The sequence below is a fragment of the Cupressus sempervirens genome, chromosome 2 (genome assembly GCF_028749045.1).
Source record: "Cupressus sempervirens isolate cs-2001-9-10 chromosome 2, ASM2874904v1, whole genome shotgun sequence".
Classification (NCBI taxonomy): domain Eukaryota; kingdom Viridiplantae; phylum Streptophyta; class Pinopsida; order Cupressales; family Cupressaceae; genus Cupressus; species Cupressus sempervirens.
This window is the reverse complement of record NC_143119.1, coordinates 392,534,531-392,540,530: the sequence shown is the minus strand read 5'-3', so window position 1 is coordinate 392,540,530 and position 6,000 is coordinate 392,534,531.

The window sequence follows — 6,000 nt, the reverse complement described above, 5'->3', positions numbered from 1 at the left end:
ATCTCGCTCATAGTCATCATCAAAGAGTGAATGTAGGGGTCAATATCTCTTCGAGAGCCAATATTCTAATTGTTTGACTTGAGAGAAAAATCTCATCAACTTCATTGTGAAACTAAGCTTTGAAAAACATCAAAAGGGGCATCAAAATAAAGAACATTTATTTTTTGCACTTCCAAAAAGTGAAAACAAACAAAAATAAATTAGAGTGTGACACCTTCAAAGACAACAAGGATAGTTTTGTAAAATATTTTTTTAATGCATAGTCCATTCTCTATTAATTAAATATTAAAGTTGCATATTCACAAAAAGGGGTCGAGAGATACAAGACCACCCCGTGAGAGTTTAAATGATAGAGCCAGAAAAATTAACAACTTTTCATCCAAAAATACATAAGAACAACCCGTAGGTGGCTAAAGTAGTGCCAACTAAGGGAGGTGGATCTTATTCATCATGAAACCCCCATGCATTAGCGGGGTTGGAGGGTGGCTCAGGAGGAGCCAACCTATCATGAGTAATAGAAACAATATGTTCTTTTTCCTCTCCCTCTGTCCTGGGTGGAAAAATTGTTAGATCCAGGCTGGGGAACGACCATTTCAAGTTAATAACAGGTGCAAGCCAACCATGAACAACATGAGCAATAGGGGGAGCAACCAATGACCATCCCAAGCCACGTTATTAAGAAGCAGAGTGATGGAGGTGAACATCCCAACCACTGGGAGAGTGACGAGGAGCATGGGAATGTGGCATCTGGGAGTGGTGGGTCAAGGAGCTACACCCCCAATGACAACCACAAAGTGGAGTTAATTAGTTGGAGCAAAATTGGGTGGCACTCGAACAACCATACATAACACATTGCCCCAATGATTGAGAAGCTCCTATAGGTGGGACATCTACAAAGACACTTTGTTGGATTGTACTTGAATCTATAGTATTACATCATTACATATGAAAGCCTTAGTATACATAATAGCATTCATATCTAGAAAATTACATATCAAAAGCACATCATTTCTATCTTTCCAAAGAGTGAAGAGAATCTCTAGCCTGAAAGCATGCCAAATCTGGGAAAATTTAAATGGGATTTTGGTAGAGTCCTTGAGCAAACCCATATGCCAAGAAAATGGTTCCAACCTAAAAGGCCTAAAAAAATCATTTATCTAGAGCTAATATTGTTGAGCTCTGCAACAGAACCAAAAGATGTGCAAGAAAGTCTCACAAAGCCTACAAAAAGGATAGAATGGTCCAAGAACACCTAAAAGCTTGTGTCAAGGACCTAAAGGAAAACCTTGGAAGAGGACACACCAAGCAAAGTGTACAATCTTCAGCTCAGTAATGGCTTTCTAGATAGTGTTAAACCTGTATCTCCAATTATGTTGTGTTGACTGGAGGTGTCAGCATTGGTTAAGAGACCCAACCATAGGAAAATAAGGCACCAATCATAGGTATCCCATTTTTGGCTTGTAATTGACAAGAGGATTACATAGATACCAATTTCATTCCTTCCACCAAGGTTTGGTTGGTTGAATGCCCAACTTGTAAAGAAAGTGAGGAGGCAGAGCAACAATCAGAAGGTCAAAAGTCTACCTATCTAGGAAAATCATCTGATATTGGACATGCATATCTTCCCATAATCTTAGAATCATGAAGATTCTAAAAAATAGATCTTTGGGCATCTAGATGCACATTTGAAAAAATACAGTGCACTGGTACCCTAAATCTTAGAAAGTGGCACACCCTCAATAGAAAACAAGGGTGACCACAAAAAATTGTGTTGATTCATGGAAATCCCATCTCTGAAACCATTACTAGCCCATTGAACCCATGACTTGAAAACCTCCCACAATCTTCAAATTCTCTTAAACATAAAGGATCCTTGGATTTGCATAGGTTCTGAGGTGATGAGAAGGGTTTAAAACCCAATCCCCCTCCATGTTGACTTGTTGATTGGAAAACCAAAGGAGATGCAATGCTTGAGAAGAATATTCTAGGCCTCATCCCTAGAAAGAGCTCTAATAAGCCACTTGGAACACAATGTAATACCTTGCTTGCGAGTGGAAATAAGGCCAAGCCCACTAAACTCCTTGGGAAAGAAATAATAATCCCAAGCAACTTTGTGAAAGCCATGATGCTTAGAATTTGAAGCCTAGAGGAAATATTTAAGAAGCTTCTCCAATTTGGAATAAGAGACTTTGGATAGATCCCAACAAGAGGAATAATACACATGGGTAGTAGCCAAGACCTTGGAGAAAATTTGGGATTTAGTAGCCAACGAGAGAGGCTTGGTAATCCAATAGTCCAACTTTTTGGAGATTTTGTCAAGCATGACATTCCAAAGGTCCACTACAAAAGCTTGAAAAGAAAAAGGGATACCCAAAAAATGAAAGATTTCACCATGTTCGATCTATTTCCAATGGTATTGAGCTATCTAAGGTGGATTAAGAAGGAATGAATCTCTCTAGAAGAGCATCTTGTGCCACTAGATGGCTGACCCATAAGCCAAACATAAAATATCTAGGCATTGGAGTGCATTGGAGGCATTGTACTCATTCTCAATAAGGGTGAGGAAGGAGTTATTATCAAAGTGTCGATTGACAAGTTGAGTGGAGGACTCTAGAAGAGAAATGCCTTGAATATGACTAAATGAGATGGAGTAGGCCATAAGGTAACCAAACCCTTCAACAATTAGGACATAAAAAAGTAGGAAGTAGAGGATAACCCTAGAAAATGGATTTGTAAAGGTTGAAGGCCTCAAATTGTCTTCCATTAATGGTGATGCAAGAAGAAGTATCACCAAAAAGAATCTCCATACATTGAAGAAAGACAGGTCTAAATCCTAAAGCTTTTAGCATAGCAAAAATGAAGGGTCGTTCAATGTGATCATAAGCTTTGGCAAAATCAATTTTGAGAAAGAGAGCTTGCTGCTTAGACCTATGGTCTGACTGCATGCCTTCCCATACAAAAATTATGTTGTTCAGGATATAGTAAAATTTTTTAAAGCCTGTATTCTTTGAGTGGACAACTAGGAGTAAGAAATGTCATATTTTAATTGTGACAGATTTCACTATGATCTTATAGGAGACATTCAACAAAGTGACAGGCCTCAAATTTTAGATATCTTCAAGATCACCAACCTTAGGTATGAATTTGATATTTCCTTTATTGATAAAGTTACCTAAAGATTTAGAGTGAAATTATTCTAGGTAGATCTTCTGGAGATTAGGCCCAATGGAATTCCAAAATGTTTTGTAAAATTTATTGGGGAAACCATCACACCTTAGAGCCTTGTCATCTGCCATGGAAAATACAACCTCCTTGAGGTCATTGAGAGTGAGCAATTGATTAGAAAAAGGACATTTCTCAACTACAAGGTGGTTATGAGTAATAGTGGTGCATTCCTTCAAAGCTTGTACTCACTCTGACGATTGATCTTGGGCAGTGAAAACCTTTTCATAATGGCAAACAAAGGCTTCAAGAATGTCAGGAATGGCAGAAAGAATATGTTGAACTTCCTTAATGTTTTTAATCCTAGCTGAAGTATGTCAAGCTATGAGATCTTGAAATAATTCCTTTGAGGCTTGGTTTCCAAGCTAAATCCATTGGAGATAGGCTTTGATTTGGCTCCCTTGGCAGCATAATTGTTAGCAACCTGCTTCTAATGGTAGAGATTGGCAAGCTAAAGTTTTAGGTCTGGATATAATAGACTCAAGGTCAGAGACTTTGAAGGTGTACATAGATCTTTGGTGGCGGTGTTATAGGGATCACCTATGATACATGTCAAGTTTCCTACCACATATCTAAAGAAATATTGTCTTAAGGGTGATGGCATCATTCCACCATTAAATCTACCCAAAATTGGTGTGGGGTTGAGGCTCTAAATTCCAAACATGAAATATGTGAGCCATATTGGGATCATGACTCATCAATGACATGTTGAGAAAAAAATAAGTTTTGGAATGATGCCTCTAAGCTATTTTCTAGGTGACAACAAATAGAATGGGGAAATGATCAAAAAAAGTCACATGCAATAGAGGACTGATGCACAGTTATCTTTCTTCATAAAAAGAGACAAATGATTGTGCAGATATCATCCCATAATTATGTCTTTTAAAAACCTTGTAAGAGCTAGCTCTGAAATTAGACCAAGTATGCCACTTTCCACCAAAATGACAATGATGGGCATTGGGATAGAAATGGCCTAATTTATTGTGCATATAATATCATGCTTTTCTCTCTCTCTCCAACTGTCCACCGAAATGGAAGAATACCTTCTTTATTAGAGGTCATCTTAATCATATTGAAGTCCCCACAAACAACCTAAGTGGAAGGTGGAAAAGAATGTGCCATCCAACACTACATATGGGATTGCTCAACAACATCATTGGGAGTATAAACATTAACTATCCCAAAATAATGATTATGGAAGGACAAAAAAATCCACATAATCTTGTGCATGGGGTTAGAACCATGAGAAATAAGAGAAGATAAATGAGGTGAAAGAAGAGTGACTACACCACCTCAACCAACTTCATTTTAATCATTCTTCTCTCTCTCTCTCTCTCTCTCTCTCTCCAACTGTCCACTGAAATGGAAGAATACCTTCTTTATTAGAGGCCATCTCAATCATATTGAAGTCACCAATAACAACCTAAGTGGAAGGTGGTAAATAATGTGCCATCCAACACTACATATGGAATCACTCAACAACATCATTGGGAGTATAAGCATTAACTATCCCAAAATAATGATTATGGAAGGAAAAAAATCCACATAATCTTGTGCATGGGGTTAGAACCATGAGAAATAATAGAAGAAGATAAATGAGGTGAAAGGAGAGTGACTACACCACCTCAACCAACTTCATGTTGGGAAGAATAAACTACAATGTCTGGCCAAATAACAAGGTAGGCAACATTGAGAAAAATCCTAAAATTTTAACTTCTTGTAGACAATGTATGTCTAGGATACCAAGTCAATGTCTAGTATCTTGTACATAATATTTTTGATGAAGGTCTGTGAGACCGCACACATTCCATGAGAGAAAATTCATGGAAATAGTTCTTTTCTGTCATCCTCATCCCCAAGAGAGGAGAAACTGTTATGCAAAAATGAACTAGAGGTGAAAGTAGGAGAAGATTCACCATCAAAGATGATTCTTCTCTTCTATGAACTACCATTAGGGTTTTTTCCATGACCATCTAGGATATGAGAGCATCGCAAGGGTTGAGACCTAAGTGGGACCACCATAGATGCTGCTTGGGGAGTGCATACCCATGTGAGATGAGAAACACTCATAGATGAAGTCATCCCCTAGACAACTAGGTTTGAAATGGGTGGTAAAACCACTAGTGTGATTGGAATTGTGGAAGAGGTAACATAAATAATCTCCAATGAAGGCTAGGTAGATAAGGACCCTTGTTTCTTAGATGGAAAGGAAGTCTTACCCTTGTGCACTATAGTTGTCCATTCATCTTTCTTAGGATTTTTAGAAGGCTTTTCCTAGGTCTCTTTGATAGGAGCCAATTTGCAAAGCACAACTAGAGGATAGTCCTTGACCTTGTGTTTAGCTGATTGACACCAATAATAGGTGTTTGACATGTTCAAATATAACACCTTTTAAGTGAAGGTGTGTTCTCCAACCTAAATGTCAATAGTTTCTTTAACATCTTAGGAGAGGTCTACCTCAATGCAAACCCTCCTTTGAGGACACACATTCAAGAAATTCTTTGGTTCCATGCAAACCACTTTGTCAAGGGTTTGAGAAATAACATGGATAAAATTTAAATAGGGTGCGGGGAGACTCAAAAACTTGACCTAGACATAGACTTTTAGTTTCATTTCATTTGAGACAAATAAATCCTAAGGCCATCACTACAAAACTAACAATGAAGCCCTAACTAACCAGGGCAGGTGGTTGAAGACTGCATCATCTTGGGAAGGGTTAGTGAATTAGAACAAAAAAGAACCTTGGTAAGGCTTTGAATGCCCTCAAGATGAACTCCA